Source organism: Amblyomma maculatum, unplaced genomic scaffold (genome assembly GCF_055883805.1).
Source record: "Amblyomma maculatum isolate TAMU_Amacu unplaced genomic scaffold, ASM5588380v1 scaffold_15, whole genome shotgun sequence".
In the NCBI taxonomy this organism is placed as follows: Eukaryota; Metazoa; Arthropoda; class Arachnida; order Ixodida; family Ixodidae; genus Amblyomma; species Amblyomma maculatum.
This window is the reverse complement of record NW_028146740.1, coordinates 9827194-9848844: the sequence shown is the minus strand read 5'-3', so window position 1 is coordinate 9848844 and position 21651 is coordinate 9827194.

The following is a 21651-nucleotide window of genomic DNA, read 5'->3' as shown; positions in this document are numbered from 1 at the left end:
GGCGTCGGGGGGCCGGGGCGGCGGTGGGGGCGGGTTATATTCACAATAAAAACTTAGTTTGGCCAAAACGACAATGCCTTTGAAGCGTTCTGTTCGTGCATCGCAAAAATCATTTCAGGCTTGCAACACAACAGGGTGACGCGACCGGTGCCATCGATGTGGCAGCGGCTTATTTTGCTTTGTTGCCGCCACAGACGATGCAAACATCCCATTTGTTCTGAATGAATGAGGAAGTACCCCAAACAACTTTTGTATAAAAAAAATCTGAATACTAGGATTGAGTGATTTACTTGGGAACTTGGGAGGATACCACGACACGCATGTAATTGCGGAACACGCGGAGGAGAAGGAGGAGGAAAAAATTTTATTCTCTATTACCTTATCTTCCCGAGTGGAGCCCTCAATCCAGGGCTCCATGTGCCGCCTCAATCCCGCAGGCCCGCCAGATGAGCTGTCGCTGCAGTCTTGCGGGTTGGTGCTGATGAAACGGTCTCAGAAAGCAGTAAATGCATGTTAGTTCATAAGTCCACTGGCCACTGCAGTCCTCTCGGCCCACTCGATTAGCCGGTTTTGTCTGCTTCAGCCGTGGCTTTTTAACTCAGCCGCTTGTAATGTAGTGTCATTCGTGTGATCTCTCAGTTTTCAGTTGGTTTCTTGTAATGGAGATATCATCCACAGCACAAGGAACCTATGAATGTCACGCATAATTGGGCGCGACCACAGGCCGACTCTTGCCGCGCGGTCACGCACACCGACTACACACCAGTGGGTGGCGCAGAGTTTGACATTTTCATGTACCGCTCTCTGCCCTCATCGCGCACTTTACAGATAGTTCTGTCACTCATGATGCCGATTTAGCTTTGTGTTGCATCGGTGTTGGTAGGAGGTATTTCATAAAAAAAAGCTTCCGGTTTTCTTTTTAACACCAGAATTCAACAAATCTAAATCACTCTTTTCAGAGGGGTATGTATTATCCTTTAGCGTCATTCCGAGGAATTTTCAAACAAAGTGGCCTCGCAAAAAGCCACCATCGCGAATAGACCTGAGAGGAACAATGAGGAAGAAGAAGCTGTTGCAGCTTCCACCGAGCGGCCGATGGCCTTCCGTGCAGGCATGCTGCTTCTGGCGGCAGCCTTGCTGCTGGCCGCCAGTTTGGACTCCTGCGGCGCTGACGTCATTCGTAAAAACGTCTCCCTCAACGTGGACCTGCTCGGCGTCCGCTTAGGAGCTGTGCCGCCGCCTGTCGGACAAGCAGAGGACCAGCATCGCCGACGCAGGCTGATCGTCGTGCGACGCCGCAAGAAAGCGCCGCTGTTTCTCCAGCGGGATGAGGGACAAGACAGGTGAGTGGAAACATGCCTCTCTCATCCCAGCTGTGTGTAGTCAAGAGAGAAAGAAATGGTCAGAGAGAACGAGTAGCATGTAATGCCAAGTTAGATGAGTCTGATGTTTCGCTGCGGCAAATTCTGTAGTCTTGCAACCACGGCTGCTTACACCCTCCAGGTGACTTTTGTCTCTGTCAAGAGCCATCTGGTTAATTTACACTTTCTGAGCATAGCCAGAACGGATCCAAGTAAGCCTTAAAACATCGACATTCGATGAACAGTGAAGGGGACAAGAGTGCGTGGGGATGGCTATTATTGGTTTTGAGACTAGTCTGTCGGCTACGACGTTGCGAAGAGCTCTCTTATGCAAATATTCATTGTAGGAGCGGGCGAAAATCGCTCTTCATTAAATACGATAAAATTACCGCCCTGTGCGCAACAACTCCATTATTTGAACATTTATAAAGATGGTGTGGTTTTAACATAGTTTTGCGCACATAAGGAAGCTGATGGAGAAGACATCATTACAACGCACATTGCGAGAGAGTGTTGCAGTCTGCACAGAGGGGCGTTTGCTGCAGCAATAGCTACTATGTACCGAATTCGCTTCCCAAAATGAAGTCTAGTGTTCCGCTCCAACGGTTCTTTACTGCGAAATCAATATAAGTCGACATAGCAGCGCTAGAGAAATTTGCTAGGTTCTACCTGAGGTTTAATATCGCTATACTGATGTTAATGTGTGGAATCACTGTTGACATTACCCGCCCCTGGACCTGTGGACTGTGATGTCACGCTGGCCGGTCAATCAGGAGTTAGACACAAGAAAGACCTTTGCTCAGCTTAGATGATCATATTGTGCTTTCGCATTAATATATGTTTTGCGAGAGTACATGCGTACTCAGCCCAACGTCAGCTCGCAATCATGTTCCGCATCAACGCTGTATAAGTAGTATGCATCAGCATAAACCTCTGCTGAATACCTCTACCATATACCTTCAAGTAAGTCTGTCATGTACCAGCGGTTGTGTGTTATTCCCGCGAACTTCTTTATCCATCCTGTCTTACCTCCACTCTCAAATTCGGATACATCCTCCTACTTTCGCCTTGTTTTGGGTGAGCTCCTTTGCCCTTAACGGTGATAGGTTGTCTTTCCTTTGCATTAAATGCCTACCCAAGCATATTTCTTCTTTAGTTTAGGCTACAAATGTTAACTCGCTTTTGTTCCCTGATAAATTCTGAAAAATGGTAGGGGTAACATTAAGAGATAGAAAGCGTGCAGAGTGGGTCAGAGAAATAACTCAAGTTACCGACATTCTAGTAGAAATTAGAAGAAGAAATGGACATGGGCAGGACATGTAGTGCGAAGAGAGGAGAACCGATGGTCGCTGAGGGTAACAAACTGGATTCCAAGGGAAGGAAAGCGCGGCAGAAAGTTAGGTGGGCGGATGAGATTAAGAAGTTCGCAGGGGTCAAGTGGATGCAGCTAGCACAGAACCTGGTTAAGTAGAGAAATATGGGAGAGGCCTTCGCCCTGCAGTGGGTATAATCAGGCTGATGATGATGATGATGAAATTCTGCAGTCTTTCTGTTAAGGTCGCACGGATTTCTTTTCTAGCGTAATCACATGGGATTCAGCCCAACACAAACACACATACAAGAAAGAGAACACCACGGGCGCTCCTCCAACTGTTTAGTAAGTGAAAGTAAATAACACATATAGCCTTCTCGGCTAAAATGCACGAGTGCAAGGTATCACGGAGGGGCATCAATCTTATCAAAGCAAGCATGACAGAAATGTTTGCTATGCGTTATAAAGGAAATCTGTCGTATCACTGATAAAATTCCAACCTGCTTTTTTATCTAGAATGCTTCTAAAGTTTCACGAGCCGTATGATGCCTGCCTCTGCCCAGAATCCTCACGTCGCGATAGCATGGTACAAAATTGGCGCAAGCCCTACTGTGCAAAACAAGTCCATCTCCCTTATTATTTTCAATGTCTTTTGCTCGTGTCCTAAGTCGGTCATTCACGCAACGTTCCGTCTGTCCAATGTACGATTTTCAACAAGACAGTGGCATTGGTGACGCACTTAGCAAACTGCTGGCAATGCTTCTTCTAACAGCCAACCGTTTTTTGGCTTTCGCACGTCATGCGACGGCGTAGCTGGGCAAGCTTGCGGGCAGAAAATACCACCGGTACATTAAAGCGGTTTGCCACTGTATTGTGGCCGTGAGAAACTTTGTGGACGTATGAAACCACAACAGGCCTTTCTTTTCCCGCCAGTGTATTTTTTCTCGCACCAGCTTTCATCTTATTCAGAGGTGTTTCCTCTGTTGCAGACTCGCGTAGGAATCTGCAATAAGAACGAAGAGGAGGATGACGTGGTTTGTGACTGAGCGAGGCGTGTGATAGAGACTGAGCGCCATGTTGGCATATCAATAGCCAGGGAAGAGTCGTGTAATAAATGTATTCAGAGGCGCACTACCGCCTGCCCTTCTATAATTTTGGTACCGAAACCTGGGAGGTAATGTGAGCTCCTCCATCGATCCTTCCTGGAGATTGCAAGAAGAGAGACAACGAACCTCCAGGAAGATACCAGGAGCTCCGCTATTGAACCCCACCGGACAAAGAGAAGAGGGCTGCGTGGAGACACCTTGGAGCGCATCGAAAGGAAACGCGTCGTCCAACGCACTTTTATGACCTGGCTCTTATATGAGGGAAGGGAACTTTTTAATTCTAACGCAGTAAATATTTTTGCGCTAAATCTTCTTCACGCGAGAATAGAAGTATGCAACAACGGCTTGCGCGTACTGAACGAGAAGCTGCTGAATTTTAGAGGCGGCCTTCGTGCGGAAGACGCCGCAGCTGCACTACAGTATGAGCAAACTTCCTCACACGCATTGGGGGGGGGGGGGGGGGGGGGGGTCGAGGTGGACGGGCTTCCGTCCCGCCGCTCCGCGGATGCAACGTTCTCGCTAGCGACCCGCGGAGGGCACAAAGAGACAAAGGACGGAGACGACACAGTGTTAATACTCGAATGCTATTATTGCACTTGCAAATAATACAGAGCATGCCGGCTAGCTATACATCAACAAGATTTCCCTTGGAAGGGCAAGGCTACGTAAGAAGGACTTTTGACTCACCGGCTGGAGAATGGGGGTGCGACTTCGGCAGCGGACATTTGCACGTGCCGTGAATATGGCGGCCGGGATGTCCCGTGCGCGCCGCATTCTTCGGAAAAAGCATACCACGGCGTTTGCCGCGGGAGGCGGCGAGAGCGTGCGGTATTTACCGGTTGCTTCGCCGTTTGGAACCAGAAGCCAGGAGGTCGTGCACGACGGGTCCTCCCGTGTGCGCCGCGTACTCCGTCCTTGCTATCCACCGGCATTTGCCGGGATAGGCGGCGGGAGACGACCGTTCGCGTTGCCGGCTGGATCCAGAAACTCTCTGTCGTCTTTTCGCGGGAACCCGCGTAGACGTCTTGGTGGCGCACCCATCGCTGGTCTCCCTCCCCCAAGGGCAGGTATTTACCTCCTCTCCCAGCCGGCGCTGCCATGAAGCTCGTTTGGCGTGGTGGTGGCCGGTCGCGGCAAAAGAGGAGGAAACTGGTTTTCCACAACATTGACTCTCCTCTGCCATCACATCGAGGGCATTAAGGGGCCTACTATTGTTGCCCAAACTCTTTGTTTCATGAAGACAATAGTGGAGCACCCTGCAGCAGCCTCATCCTATATGAAAGAAGCAGCTGTATCGAACGTAACGCGGAAGTGCAGCGCACGGCGGGAAAACAACGCTTTCATTCTGAAGTCATTCCCTGAACATGTAGAAAGCTGCAAGGAAAGTTTCAAAGGAGTGACGCGGCGTAGTGAGAATTTATGTAACGGCACGAAGAAAGACTTGGAGTCGTTCCTGACGACTTCAACTACCCAGCGTCTTTTAGCTGCAGTCCGCAGAAGCTCTTCAAAGCATCATCTATCTACGGAACCGCTGATTCTCACATTGTGCTTAAAGAGACACAAGTCCAAAGTTCCACCGCGGTATTACCAATGCCTGACTTTGCTTTTCCCGAGTCAGCTCGAAAGGCCCAGTACACCGAGACATCGCTGAGAGTAATTGAGAAGAGTGATGATTCTAAGTGAGCCCAGAGCGATGTCAATAGTGACCGAGGAGCGGCTGCTGTACTAGGGGATCCACCTCTTGAAGAAGCGTATTACAATCTGGAACCTACCCAGACGGGGCTGTCCAACAGTACAGAAAGCATCGAGGCAGTTACACGCATTGAACAGTGAGCAGACGCTTCTGTGCTGTGTACAAGCGAGATTGTTTTTGGACCGCCATCAAAAGAAGACTTTGAAAGAGCGCAACATGTTGATCGTGTACCTGATGTCATACTCTTTAAGCGAGCATTAAAAGAAATCCAGAAGCAAACAAAAGAAAAAGGCGGAAGTGCATTCACTGGCTGTGGGCAAAACAAAGAAAGCCAACAGCAGATGGCCTCCCTCGAAAAACTCAGAAAGGGAACTTCTGAAAATAATGTGCGGAGGAAAGATGCCTCAACAATGATTCTAACAGACACGCTGACTTCTATGGAGCTTGCGAAAGAGGCCGAGGTGGCAAGCGAAAAGCTTTTCTCCAAGGGTTTTGCACAAACGAAAGAACGGGGTAGGGCAATGCCGCAAGCACTTATGCAGTGCGAAAGGGAGAGGAAGAAAGACAACGAACCATCGAACAGCCTAGAAAAGTGGTGGCGACAGTTTCAATAGACCAGTGCGCATAAAACTAACACGGTGGAAACATAGAGTGTTGTGTTAGATTGTTGTGTTGTGTCATACTTGTGAGATGCGTCAGCGTTGAGATGGACAGGGTCTATGACGATCATGCTTATCGTGAAGTGGGATGAAACCACAATAAGACCATGCCGGAGAGCAGGACTCCAGCAAGCAGATGTCATCCAAGTTCTGCGCCTTTTCCCTTGTACCGCCAACTTTTCCACCTTCGCGTCATCGAGCACTGCACGGGGGCCACCAAGAAGAGGGAGAGTGAGCCGGAGCCCTACGAAGTGAGCCTAAAGCCAGAGGTCGAGCGGGAACTGGACGAAAGCATCAGGGCTGTGGTCATTAAGATAGTCGCTGCAGATCAAACAGATCAGCGATAAGAGATTGATGTACTGTGTTCGATCAGCGCCGACGAATCAGCCCAGTCTGTTACAGGGCATAAAGGAGAAGAGCACTCAGAAGAATTTGGTCTCATTGTGCGGGCCTGGTGTGTGATTTGAGTCTGTGCTGCCACGCTCTACCGATCCATCTTGTTCTGCAATGTTGGTGTCATGTTGCGGATGTTAGAAGCCAGGCTTCGTGGAGTATCTATATTGTCATCATTGACGCGCTTCACGGGCGAGGTGTCAGCTCCCACTTCATAACGGTGGCCAACAGAGACCATTGATGTGAGACTTGTGACACTGTTGTTGTAGCTTCTAGCTATTGCTTACCTCAGGGCGCGGAGCGTGTTGCAGACTCGCATAGGAATCTGCAATAAGAACGAAGAGGAGGAGGACGAGGTTTGTGACTGAGCGAGGCGCTGGATAGCGACTGAGCGCCATGTTGGCATAACAATAGCCAGAGAAGAGTCGTGTAATAAATATATTTAGAGGCCTGGTGCCTGCCCTTCTTCTATATCCTCCACTGGCATGACGAAAGGCTAACCAGCCAAGAAGACGCCCACAGAAAAAAGACAGAGGCAGAAAGAACGAGGCTGGACTACCAACTGATTTATTTGCAAGATTGGGGCTCAAATATATTGAGGCGCTCAGTCACATGACGTTCTCACAATCGCCATCACAACCGTCCGTCGTGGAAACACAATTTACATTCGTCGACACCCCTTTATCATACCTTCGCTTACCCAGTAATCGCTACCTATTTGTAATACAACACTATCTATGCAAAACAGCGTCAGAAACAAGCAAAGTCATACACAATACAAGCATTAACAATATCCTTTGCGCATGGGTATCCAACTATAAATCAACGCCATGAGAACGGGTACACACTTTATCTAACAAGGCCTGGTGATTACAAAACAGATTCAATGAACATGATTTCCTTACTTCGTAAGGCACCAGAACAGTCATTACCAGTATGCATCTCCTTTCTTTGCTGGTGGAACTTCATACCACCACACCGACCGCACATTCCACAAAGGGTTGGCATGCCTCTTTTCGCACTGGGGCTTCTTTTTTCGCCCAATGCGTGCGCACAAACCGCCCAGCTTTCTCAAGGCTGAGAAGACGACAGGCCCATCATACCTGGCAGCAAACTTTTTTAGGCTATGGGCGACACGGTGCGTATAAGGGACCACTTGTGGTTTTCCTTGTCGAGGCTTAGCTGTGGAGCTTTTTTACCCTTTCATTTTTTGTAACAAGGTATCTGCTACTGCAGACACAACAGAGCACGGGACGGCTGCCTTTTGAAGTCTGTTAATCTGATTATTAAAACTATCCTCCACCTTGTGAGCGCTGGACTTGATCAGCGCCGATTGCAAGCAAAGAGAAGCGATGGCCGTTTTTACTGTCTTAGGATGTGTCGAAGCGTAAGGCAGCAATTCTTTCTTAGTTCTGGGGAAATACATCCAACAGGCATGTATTTCTGAAAACCAAATTTGGCTGAAGGCTTAGCTTGGTTAAGCCTGGTGATTGCGAAAGCAATACCGCAGCTACGCTTAGTTCAGCTGATGGTGTTGCTGGTGGTGGTGCTTGTGATTGAACTCGTGGTTATGCAGTGATATTACCTGGTTATTCTGTGTACAACTATTACTTATTGCAGTATCGCTATCCATGGCGTTTAGCATACTCATAAGAGTAACTTCCGTAGAGGGTTGCCGTTGAGCTAGAGATACGCTGCTCGCTTCTGTATCGTCATCCATGGCGTTAAGCATACTCATTAACGTAACTGCCGTAGAGGCTGCCCATTGTCGCCGAGCGGCATACAGTGCACGCCGCTTAGAAAGTCTCTGTTCATGCTCTTCTTCGGTCTCCGTAGCTCGCCGTTCTTTTCTCTTCGCATTCTGCCGAGCGGCTTTCGTGGTAGGCGGCATCGCAACGTCTGGCCGGCGGCGCGCCGCGCGCCCGGTTTAACAGCAGATGGCGTGATGTCACACCGTTAGGCGCACCGCGCGCGGCGGACGCAGGAGTTAGGCAGCAGCCACCACGCGCGGCCTCGCCTCGCGACGGCACAAGTTGGAGCCCCGCTCTTGCAGCTGTGACGTCACACCGCTAGGCGCGCCGCGGGCGCAGGAGTTAGGCAGCAGCCACCCCGCGCGGCCTCGCCTCGCGACGGCACAAGTTGGGCCCCTGGTTTTTTGCGGCAGATGGTATGACGTCATAGCAGCGGTCAAGCTAAAGATCAATGGTATCTGCCGCGGCCTCGCCACGCGAGGAGCTGAAAGTGAAAGTAGTATTGCTTTCGCAATAAAACTGATGTTAGTATCTAAAAATTGCAGGCAATTATTCTCCGGTAACTCATGGGTAAAAGTAAGACCTTTTCCTTGTTGTCCAAACAAGAGAGAGCGGAGAAACGCAGGGCGGGGTGGGTTCCCCGGCCAGTGTAAAGTCAAACAGGTGTTGTGGGGAATGTGGCGTGTGCGGGCGCGGGTATGACTGTTCTGGTGCACACGCCACATTCCCTATAACACATGTTTGACGTAAACACTGACTGGGAAACTCACCCCGCCCTGCGTTTGTCTGTTCTCTCTTGCCTATTCTTGTCTCGAGCGTCCACCAGTCGTCAACCCTACCCTCTTTCCACATTTACTCCCTTCCCTTTTTCTTTTAATTTGTTAAGAACCGTCCTTACTCGTGTCAACTTTGTTGCCTTGTTTGTTTTGTAGCGTTGGCGGCTTAAAAAGGCAGTCCCAAGCGATTTAACACAGTTTTGATAAAGGTCGGCCTCCGACCGAAACGTCGACAACAAATGTGTTTCTAAGAAGTGTCTACTCTCTTCAACATTTAGTTACGGAAGCCAACGGTAACTACTTCGTAATATATATATATATATATACGGAGAGCTTTCGAGGTGAGGCACGCAAGTCGTCTGCGATAAATCTTTACGGTACTATATCTCCTTCTTTCTTAAAACATAAGCCCTTTGGTTGCAATACAGACAAAAGAAACCGCAAATGCCGAATTTGGCACCCCTACAGCTATACTCAGGCGCGCAAAATTCATGATATAAGAGTGGATGTCACCTTCAAGCCCTTTTACACGTAGGATGCCCCACATAGCGGGGCACATATACTCGCTGTATCGCGTGGGCCTCTAATCCACACTTCCGGTATGGGTTCCGTGTGGCGTGTACAGTATAGCATGCTCGTCACTCCGGCTTCCGGCCCTAAATTGCAACTCCGGCGTTTTTGAACTTCATTGGCCTTTGTTGCAACTTCCAGGCTATGTTCTGTTCAGATCCTTAATACCAAATATCGCAGTGACTCCGTGTTTGGTTGTAGTGGAAATAAATTAGTTTGCTATTTCATATGTCAACCTGGGAGATTTCTGCGGTCAAGCCTGTTTGCGCGACAACACTGGATGCACGAGCGCTGATACACTGCAAAATGTTCATTTTGCATTTGGTCATTTCTTTCAAACGTTGACCCCAGCTGCCGCCACTTAAAGCCACCAATTGAAGCATTCAACGCGCAGACCATAAGAGGCCTTTAGAGGTTAGCCAAAATGGACTATTATTTCCGGTTTACTTTTTTTTTCTCTATTAGAACGCTTCTCCGCAGCATACTGAAAAACGGTCTCGTGAGCGGAAAAAGGGGAGCCTAACAATTGGGTTGTGACCATGAACTTGCTACTCTCTAAATAAACGCCATGCTGGCTGAGTCGTTGAGACGCTCAGCTACGGAACCGGAGTTCCCGTGTACCTTGAACGCGACTGGTGAGTATCTGCCTCATTATTTTGTGAGTTGCAGGCAGGACATCTTGGAAGTTCATATAAATATCGGTATATATAACTATCGGAGGATCTGAGTCGTGGTAGCCATCACACCCGCTATAACACGTACAAGGCAGTGTCATTTATGAGCGACACTTCAAACCCTGCTTTATTAAGCGAGCTTAAGACTGTGATTCAGGTAAAGGTACTTGAGATTCTCCGAGATGTTACGCAACTCACGAAGGATACAATCCCACCGGTGTTTCCTGACGCTCCAAAATACTTGTAGAAACCCGTGCCCCACAAAATAAAGGAGCGCAACTTGTGCGAACAAAAACAGTCAGCAGGGAAACCTGCAGAGAACAAAAAATGCACTGATCCTGAAGCACCAGTGGAGCCAGTTGAAGAATACAGCGGCGGTGGATCGTGACGCGAGCCTGCTCCAGGAATGCAGAAAGCTGCAGCCACTAGCACCGTGAACAAATGTCTGTCTTTCTGATGTTGAGCAAGTAACATTCGCACAGTGCCACTCAAGCGAGGGCGGATATCCGGAAGCAATCTACGCAAGTAGGCGAGTTCTGTTCCATCGCAGTGATACAGATGAAGCTGCTATATGAATGCTGCTGTGCACATATGAGGAAACAAAGTCAAGGAGATAGAAGCAGTAATTAATCTTCTTCAGGGTAGTGCAAAACTCAGCTTGTGACCTGGCTGCGGATTGAAGCCCAAACCCTTTCCCTCCTCCAGTGGGCGTTACTTTCCTACGAACTGTACCGTTATTTCTGATGCAGCATGCATATATCCTGCAAATACTTGCGAAAATTAACCCAGAACACCTTGTCAAGAAGAAAAAAAAAATCAAGAAACAGATTTCCAAGTCTCGATCAGTTCGTCGGATGAAGGAGAAGGTGGCAAAGCGGGTAACAGCTCTAGGTGAAGTGAAAAAAATGAGCACCTTTCAAGGACAGAGTTTGAAAGAAATGCTCTCCTCCTCTCAAGTAGCTGCTGGCTGTTAAGATATGTTTTAGACGTTGCAAAACGCGTCAACAAAAGGGATGGCATATTCTGATGAGTAGCTACTCGGCTTCCGAAGTATCAAAGAATGCTTATAAGCAGTTTGCCTGAAGTACGGTGCGATTTGAAGGGCTCGGGTTCTCATCCTGCGTGCTTTAATTGCACATGCATCCGAAAGTTTCCCTTTTTACTAATGTGTTTTAACTTAAAAACGTCCGAAGAAGTTAAGATGAAACTAGCGTGAATGAAAACGCCGGCGACAGCGCTGTTGCTCGCACACATGATTCTTGGAGCCTAGAATGGGCGTCTAATATAGTCCTCCATGCAAGCGCAATTGTTTACACAAAATTCTGAGAAAACGTCATTACAATACAGCACCATGGTAGTTTCAGCAAGATAATAGGGTATAAAAGCAGCTTCGTTTCTTCATTGGCTCAGGGGCGTGTGAGCAAAACTTCGCTCACGAAAAAAAAGAAAATCATTTTCGTGGTTATGCCAACAACTGGGCTGCGAATTCAATATTACGACTAAACTGAACTCAAAGACTAAAGAGCAGCATCGCACGTATACAAGGCACCTGACAGTGAGCAGCGAAAACATGTCAAAGCGCGCGGGCGCACGCGTCGTCTGCTCCGTCTGTAGTAGCACTCCAGTAAAACCCTTCAATGAACTAAAAGTGGTGGTGGTGGATACTATGATGATGGGGGATGGGGTACTGGGCACGACGTATGCCAGCCTGAGCTAGCGGCGGCACTCTTGGTGCCCAGGGGAATGGGATAGGGGAGGGTTGGGAGGGGAGGGGGGAGGACGCGCGAGCAAGTCCGCAGAGTCGGGGGCCGAAGAGCGGCAGCACTGCGACGAGGTCCGCAGAACACAGAGGGCTATCCTGGGCGCCCAACGGGTAGCACACAGAAGAAGCACAGCCACCACAGGTAAGTCACCACACAGTGCAGGTTCGGCTTTGGTGCGAGCAGCATGCTGCTCGGCAAGCGTCCTTTTCCTGTAACAGATCAGGACGCCGGGGTGACTGCAGAGAGTCTGCAGTGCGCTGTCACGTCGGAAAGTCCGGGTGGCAGTTGGGAGGACCGCTGGGAAACCGCTGCCTTGGCAGCGGCGCGGCGGGTAGGGGCATCTCGGGAGATGGCACTCCTAGGCCCGTGCGCGAGAGGCACACGGGACACTGTCTCCTGGAAAATCCTTGAGGCAGCGGAAGGGACCGCAGTGGTACCTCAGCCAAGGCTGAGGCGCGGCGGGTGACGCTGGAAGGACCGCCGGGAAGGGCGGCGCGTCGAGGCCCGAGAGCAGGAAGATCCCGGGATTGCTGCCGAAGCAGCAGGGAGGGCCGCAGAAGCGGCAGGTGACGCTGGATGCGCCGAGGCCCGCGAACCTTGCGGTCAGCGGAAACTGGCATGGGCCAGCAGGACTGTGCCCCCGAAGGAGCAGCAGGGAGCCTTGGCGAAGAACCACGAGTCCGTTCCAGCACTGGGGCTCGCCTCGGGCGAGGGCGACGTCGGTGCGCCACAGGCGAAGACCAAGGTCAAAGGGGGCCGCACCGATAACTCCTCAAGAGAGGAGGGTGTGCTGGCAGGGACAGACCTGGCAACGCCCGCAGCACGGGACACACTCGCACGCCCAAGGGTCGGGGGTTGGGCTGGGAGACGGGTCCGGGCTCCGCTTCGGCTGGAGGGCTGGAAGAACCAGCAGGGATAATCCAAAGGACCAGGGAGGTGCGCCGGTAACAACCAGAGCACCGGAGGACGGAAGTTGCGACGGGGCGAGCAGGGCGAGCCAGCGCCGGAGGGAGGCGAAGGCGAGCGAGCGCTCGGTGAGAGCGGGCGCGCACGAGCTCGCCGGAGCGAGCGCCGCACACACCCGCCCCCACCGAGAGCTGAAAGGCGACTGACGCGAGAGGAAGCGCGCCTGGTCGGGAGGCAACGGAGCGTGCGGCCGCTCCCTTCAGAGGCGAGCGACGAACTCTGAACTAAAAGCAAGTAGCACCATCTCCTCTCTTCTCCCCCGGCGGCGCCGCACCTCCTCTCGCATTAGGATCGTAGCTCCACCTACACGGTGTGCAACTAGCGCGCCCTCTCAGGATACTCAGGAGCAGGCGCCGGTCACGGCCGTCTCGATCAGCGCGCGCAGCGAGGCCCCGCCGCGCGCGCGCCGATCGAGGCGGCCGTGCGCCGGTAAATGCGCTGGCGCCAGGTCTCACCAGAGCATTTCAGCTTGTATTTTGTCGCAATGTGTTGAAGTTAAAATATTATTCACTGCTGAAACAGAATTACCGAATGTTGACAGGGATTTCCCGCCAAAATAGTTTCAGCTGTGTCTTACACCACATGTACGCGATTTCGGCGTTGGTTCAACTCGCCGTCATCTCCCTGTGTCCGTAATTCGTCACCCTTGGCCAAACTCGGCGTAATGCTTTAAAAAAACTTGTAACTAGGTGGCGGACAGGAACAATTTAGCAACAGTCTGTGCATGGTTTTTTTGCAGCGTTGACTGGTTTGCGAGTTGCCGGTAAATTTGAGAAGTGTGGCAGCAGTTGTCTTCCATGTATTTGCAACTTCAGCTGCAGATCAGAATTAACTAGGAGGTGGAAGTTGCAGTCTGTATGGTGTCTTTGCAGCTTTGACTGACTTGTGAGCTACCGGTAAACTTGCGAAGGGTGGTAGCAGTTATTCTTTTTTTAATATTTTGCGCTGAGACGATGCCGTTTTCAGCTGTCATGTTGTGTCACCATACGTACACGATTTCGGCGTCGGTTTAACTCGCCTTTACCTCCTTGAGCCCCTCAGCCGTTGATAAAAGTTCGCAACATGCTTGAAAAAAAAAAAACTAGCGGGTGGAGGAGAACAATTTAGCAGCAGTCCACGTGGTTTCTTTGCAACTTTGAATGACTTGTGAGCTACCGGTAAACTTGAGAAGTGTGATAGCAGTTTTATTTACTAACGTTGTTTGTTGCCTCAGCGCATAAAAGAATATGTAAGAATTAAAATAAAAGAAGTATGAAACATCAATTAACAGCAAAAACTATATTGCTTTACTTTCTGTACATATATAGTGGAAAACAAAAAGCAGGATCCATAAAATACTCTAAGTATACATTTATACAGACTTGTTCAAGATGCAAACATACTAGACACGGCATAAATGAGATTTAAACATGCTCTGTACAACATGAAATAACACGGAAGAGGCATACCTGTAGAAAATAAGATCACAGAAAATATTGTCAACATATATATAGTAGGATACAACTTAATAAAACAGCAGTTATTAACTATATCAGTGGTAAGCAGTGTGTGTATCACTCCGCTGAACATCAAAGAGAACCAGTTTTGAATATTTGACAACACCAAAGAAGACAGAGCCATGGAAATTCTTGCGATTTTAATTTGTTTTGATTATTAGTTTATTGTTCAGGTAATCATAAAAGCATTATCAACACACTAGTTTGTGCCACGGAGGAACTGTGTGTGTCAGTGTGTGTTGTATTGAAATTCGCCCGGCCTATTCGATGAAGCCAGACCTTCCTCCGAGCAGCATTTCGATTCCCGGACGGTATTCTAAATAACCTGTTTCGATCACGCTCAGTTGTGCTGCACCCGAATGCGCAGCAAGCCGGCAGTTGAAACAAAAGACTTCAAAGAGCAGCGACACCGAGGTGCGAACCGCAGCAAAACACACGGCGATGTGTGCCGGGCGCGCGCCGCTCACACCGCTGGAAAGGAGGAAGCTGCACGCCCAGCAAAATAAAATGCGCTAGGCCAATGAGAGGGTCGAACGACGAAGGAGAGCCACATGCTGGCGCTAGACACCCTACTGGCGCTACTTTTAGTTTGGTTTTACACTCCGGTTCACCGGAGCGCCACCGCGGCGATCATTCAGTGGCAGCCCCCGCCGCGGCGGGCGGACAAGAGACTAAGCAATATTTCTAGGGACCCTATAGCGAAACGCAAAAAACGGCAGTGGCTCAGTTCGGCTATGACAGACTTTACTTAGCGAGAGGTACGTTTCTTTGGCTGAGCTTGTTGTGGTCATGTATGTTTGGCAATGAGAGACGTTGGGCATACACGCAGTCTGATATGTTGGATGTTCCACCGGTTCCACCGGTGTCAAGTCCATTTGGTGCCAGTCTCTCACCCATACTACATACGTGCCCAAACCGATTCTTCATAATGTCTGCGTCAAATGAGCGGGTCGCAGATGCAGTTTTGGAAAATAAAATGGAGGGATCAGTCACACAACGTGCCTTCACATCTTGTTCTGCCGGTTCCCGTTGGGGGAACTCTTCCATCGGCCCCATCTCTGCGAATATGCGCCGTCTATTATGCTCAGCAGTCTGACGTTGCCGTTTGGCAATGCGTTCCTCTCTCTGTTCTGGCGTCTCCGCTGCTCTCTTTGCCTTTTGCGCTCGTTCTATCTTTGCTGCTGCTATTCGCCGCTTTTTATGCTCTGCACCTCCGCTTGGCAAGACATTCTTCTTTTTGTTCGGGCGTCTCTGCTGCGTCGACACGCGCCGCTGCATTCGCGAGCTAGGACATCATGCGCAGCACACCTGTTGCCCCTCTCCAATTTTCGCGCATGCACACTAGTAGCATCTGCCAATCACAGCGAAATGCTAGGCTGGGTAGCGTAGTATAGCTCTCGCTACTTGTGAGCTGTGCGATTTCAGAGCATGTTAACGAGTACCAGGTGGACGAAATCTCTTAGTAAAGCTCCACTACGACAGCCCTTTCTCTCTTTTGTCGCTCCCACCTTCTTTCTTCTCCTTACGGAGCGGTTAAGATGTCAACCGATATGCGGGACGGATACTACGCCTTTCCTTTTCTGTAAACTAATCGGCCAATTTGGGAACTGTTATTAGCCGCCTAATGCGGTTACCAGACGACGCCGAGGTTGTCTTGGTTATTGAAGGCAGTACTGCGTCGACCATTCTTGCTCACAAGCCGACATATACGAGCCAGAATGGGCTTGACCGGGTTGTCTCCAGAAGGGTGTTATTGCAGGCGAAGGCCACATTGGGCAAGGTGGTGTCCCGCATGCTTTACGCGTCTCCATGCACAGAAAGCAGGAGGAATGAGAGAGAGAAAGTGCGAACATTAAATAGCGCAAAAATAGTGATAGTGATATACAACTCCCGTGGTTGGATCCTCATTCCAGGATTGGCCCGTTCAATCAGCCAAAGTTGGTCTTTCGATTCCGAACTGGACAGCGCAGCCTCCCACTGCTCCGGCGGGGCGTTATCAATTATAGGCACTGCATATATTTTCTGGCAGGCCCATGCAATATGATAAATTATCGGTTCTATCTTGCTTATAAAGACAGGCATGGATAAGAATTTGTTTTTAGCTGCCACTGAGAAACAGACTACTCCCTGTTTAACAACTTATAGCGCAGAGAATACCGCCTTCTGGCCCCCAGTTCAGTTCAGGCGTTCAGTCGTGTCCGACTCTTCGTGACCCTATGGACCATGTCACGCCACGCTTTCCGGTCTCTCACTATCTTCTTAACATCACATAGCTTCATCTGCAATGCCTCGAGAATGCCATCTAACCATCGCGTTCGCTGCCTACCCCTTCTCCGGCGACCCCCGGTAATGCACTAAAATGTCTGCGTAGGTACGAGTCACTGCCTCGGTCTCATCGGGCTCTGACCTCCCTTAGTTTGCATAACCTCGAGCTATGAGATCAACCGGGATATTCCCGGCAATGCGGTCGTGCCCCGGTGTCCAAAGTACGAGTTTTGTTTCGTCGCTTATCCCGCCAGCGTTCATGATGGCGGCCGATTTTTTGCCAATCCTGCCGTTGGTGAATCCTCGGCAAGCGGCTTGTGAATCGGTCTATCTACCAGCGAACGCCCGGACCTATTGCTCTCAGCGACCGCTAGAGCAATAGTGGCCTCATCGGCGTCAGACACGTTGCAGTTCCGTAGCGAGGCGCTCATTTTCTCCTTACTGGAAATCTATCACCGTCAGCACCGCATCTCTTTTGTTTGAGTACATCGCCGCATCTACATAGATGGAGTTCTCGTTCTGATTGGTCTTGGCTAAGGCTTCCGCCCTGATGAACACCAGGATGAATGTTCTTGGGGATTGGCGCTACAGCAAACGTAGACCGGATCGCGTCCAGTATGTCTGTCGTTCATTCAGTCTCCAGTATGTGGTCGTGATAGCCCAGTCGAAGCAGGAGGAGAAAACTTTATTTTATCGAGGAATTCGAGGCACGCCGCCCTACTGGGTGTCCGCACGACCGCACTCGCGATCTGAACGTTCATGTCATGTTGATCCATGACGTATGCGGCCCGGCTGACGACGATCCTGACCGGGTCCGCTGATCGCTGTGAGGTCTCCCAGTCCTCCCAGGTTCGGAGAAGCACCGGCCCGGCGTGGGGAGGAGACGCCGGGCGGCATAAAATGATGTAGGTAAGGGTGGCTTGGGGCGGGAGCACAAAATGCATATGGGGGACACCTGCTTAAATTTTGAAAGTAGAGCTGGTGTCGGCAGCGTTCGTGTCTGCAGGCGGCGCCAGATTAACTGTTCTCTGGTAGTGAGCGATGGGTGGAATGACGGATAGATGAGGCGCTCAGCGCGGTAGTTTGCGGTGAGCTCAGCAAACGACAGCACACGCTCCTTCGAGAAATTCCCCACGATGTCCGCCTGTGGCCAATTTCTAGACTCCCGGGTTAAGCAGTCCGCGGCCTCGTTACCGAGATTTCCCGAGTGCGCAGGCACCCCGTCCGGGAGGTGGGGAGAGGGCATGTGCGGCAGGCGGTGCGCCGGGGGATGAACCCAGCCCCTTGCATAGTTTTGAATGGCGGTTTTGGCATCACTAAGTACTTAACTGTTAGATGGCATTCTCGAGGCATTGCAGATGAAGCTATGTGATGTTAAGAAGATAGTGAGAGACCGGAAAGCGTGGCGTGACATGGTCCATAGGGTCACGAAGAGTCGGACACGACTGAACGCCTGAACTGAACTGAAGTACTTAACTGGCATCTGATATTACATTGCAACAGCTGTATATAGACGCTCTGTAAGGACGTTGGCCTTAGAATGCTGTGGAGTTCTCCGGTTGCCTGTGAAGCTGTACAGTCCATAAAAATAGTCGGTCTACTTGCTAGCAGTCTCCACTACCGTCACGGTTACGAACCCGCTACTGATTGTCTGCGATCTCCAATGAAGCGCTAGTTCATTAAAAAGAAACCCTGATGACTTCGTAGTGATTACTAGTTCAACTGGAAAGTATCGTGCAGTCTCTTGACCGCAACCTTCGTAATCGTACACCTCGCGCAGTAAATGATTTTTGTAACGTTCCAGCATGTTGGCGAATGTTTCAGTCTTTACCGAGAATTGCAAATCCACGGGTTGCAGTTGTAAAGAGGAGCATGTCCTCGACTCGGAAAAACTTCGGATATTGATAGCATTTTATGACCAGTTGGTTGCTCATTATTATTTATTTATTCATACAAATAAATAAAGTAATATTTCGTTTGTCCTTTTAAAACAAGGCCAAATACAAATCAGGTTCGCGTTATTGTGAATATCCTAGTTAATTGAATGAATTTAATTGCAGTATCATGCTATCAGGTACCGTTTATTTTGTCTCAGGTTCATAATTAGGGTAAGAGCCGTCTTCCCATAACCGATGATTATAAAGCAGAACGGGTAAAACCGCACCTGAGCGAAACCAAAGGCATACGAAGCGGAGTAATTTTAACTACTGCTTGACCGGTGAATTAAGTCAGACTATTCATGCATTTTTAAATTTTCGTTTTGGTGTAGAGATCACTTCGTCTAATCCCACAGTGAGTTGAGAACAAGCGACAATCTTCTCTTTACTGGAACATCTTCTAAGTCGGCCGTATTTTTCCAGCATTGAAGGAAGGAGACACACCCTCTGGCTGCTTTGTTGCTGCAACGCATTAAAGAGCGGCCAGACAAACTTAGAATCAACCGAGAATGCACGCTCCATCGAGCAGGCGTTTCTGAGTCTTCAAAATGCGACTGTGGCGAAACAGGGACAGCCATTGCGGATGCAGGTTTCATTCAGCTATTACGCATATAAACGAAGAGGAAAAGCCACGAGGGCGCGAATGTAGCCTTTGGCGCAGCCTGTGTCAAGTGGAGGCGGTCAGCGCTCACGTTTCAAAATGCGGTTGTGAAATATGGCAGCACGTGGGCGCAGTATTTCACATTTCGAGAACTTTCTCTGGGTGCCGAAAAAAATGTTCCGCCCAAGAGCCTTGATTATACTCTCGATACGAGGAACAAGAGGCGGAAAAGCGGGGAATTTAACTTGGAAGAGAATCCGGTGCGGCACTGTGGAAAATGGGATGTAAAGACAGAGGAGAAAAGGGAGAGCAAAATAAGACAGTTGGAGAAACGCGCAATGGAAAGCCTGTCGTGAAAGCCCGACAGTCTTAAGAAACGCGCCTGGCAGGTCTTCGCCGCTGGTGATCGCCGCGGCCACTACCGAGAGTATTTTTACATGCATTTGGCCAAAGTGTGCAATATAAATCGCGCATAATATAGTCCCGTCGCTGTGATTCAGTGGTTAGTGCCCTCGATTACTGATACCAAATACTCGGACTGAGTCTCAGCCACGCCGGCAGCATTTTTATGGTGGCGAATGTTAAGGAGGCCATTTGCATTGCGATGCAAGGTGTTGATCCAGGTGTTCCATATTCCCGAAGGACCCTTTTGCGGCGCTTCTCAAAGTTTCAGCTCAAGGCTTCAATAAAACCAGAGGAAGTAGTCTTTTTCATCTAATTTCTGGAGTGTCACAAATAATCTCAGGAGCACAATAGGACGAGAAACAGTGTTCACCCTTGGATACAGTTAATTATAACAACCGATATAAACGGGAAATTTTTTTCCGGCGTGCGCAGTGAGCATTTGTCTGGCTCATTCTGGTTTGCAGTTTCCTCGCTTTTGGTCACTCTGTTTATGCTACTTGAAGTTGCTGCTGATGAACGAGTAGAAAAAGAAATCAATATCAAGAAGAACCAGGGTCAGACTCGCTTCGCAATTTCAACAAGTCTTCGTCTGGGCACCGCTGGCACGGTAACTTATCGAATTGGGTGCATAGCATGGAAAGTGTTTCCTTTGGAGAGGGTGACCCGTGGTGTAATTACATGAAAGAAAAGGCGACAACAGCGAGAAAATGTTCAATGCGAGGTCGAAGGTTAATCACCACAAGGTGCAAGCTAGATGTTGGCATGTGTTCTTAGGAAAGGGCTAGCGAATCTTATGACACCAGATAAGCAATGTAGCCGCAGCTGAACATTTGTAAGGAAACCATTTGGGTAAATACCCGCATAATGAAAAATGCGCGTGCAGTCCATGGATTTACAGTACAAACCCTCGGCACCACAAACCCTCGGGGAAAGAAAGGTTAATTCAATTAAGACAAAATAAATCGATTTTTCTGTTGCAATTTCCTGAGAGATCGGCTTTCGCGCGTTGATTCTACATTAGAAACAACCACACCTGTTTCGAAACACAAAAAATGAAGCCATGCTTATGAGAATGAGAAGCTAATAAGATTAAGCTCCGCCGTAGAAATATTATGCCATAGCGTTGAGACGGCCCTAGTGGGGTCGGAAGGTTTGAACCGCATACAAGGTGTTCGATCTGAGACGTGCCGATGATCTGTGCGTCGCATTTGTGCGGTGATGTGCACTCGCAAATAGCGGACGTATGAGGAGGGATCCAAATAATAACGGTTGTTGGAAGATATATATAAGTGCTGGAAGATATATATATTGTTGTGGGACGCTGTGCCCGCCTAGAGATAGACACAGAAGAACGGAGGACATCAGGCAAACACCACTTGCCCCGGCGCTCTGCTTTTGTTCTCTAACCCTCGCGCTGGCGCCGCGCGCTCGTCCGCGCCTCTTCTTTTTTCTGGCGCAGCGCTCCTCGGCGCGCGCCGTAACATCTTTCCACCGGGGAGGGGGGGGAGGGGGGGGGGGGCGATAAAGTGTCGGTGAGCTGCTGCAGGCGCTCCACTTATGGGGCGGCATTTCGTGGGGAAGGCAATGAGGCAGCAGGCGACGACAGTAGTGGTGATTACCCGGTATCTAATTCTGAGTCAATGCTGGCGCCGTTAACATATCGCTTCATGTTAGACGCATGCTCCGGGAAAATGTGGTGCACACCGCATGGTCGATGCTCGGGGAGGTCTTCGAGGAGGTATGTCATGGGGCAGAGCCGTTGAACGACACGGTAAAGGCCGCGGTATCGGGGCATGAGCTTCGTGGCACGACCAGTCGCGCGGATGGTGCGGCGAACGAGGAGCAAGTCACCGGACCGGAAGGAGGGAAGTGGGGGTGCTGCCGCATAGGCCACTTGCACACGCGCATGAGCCGTGAGAAGGT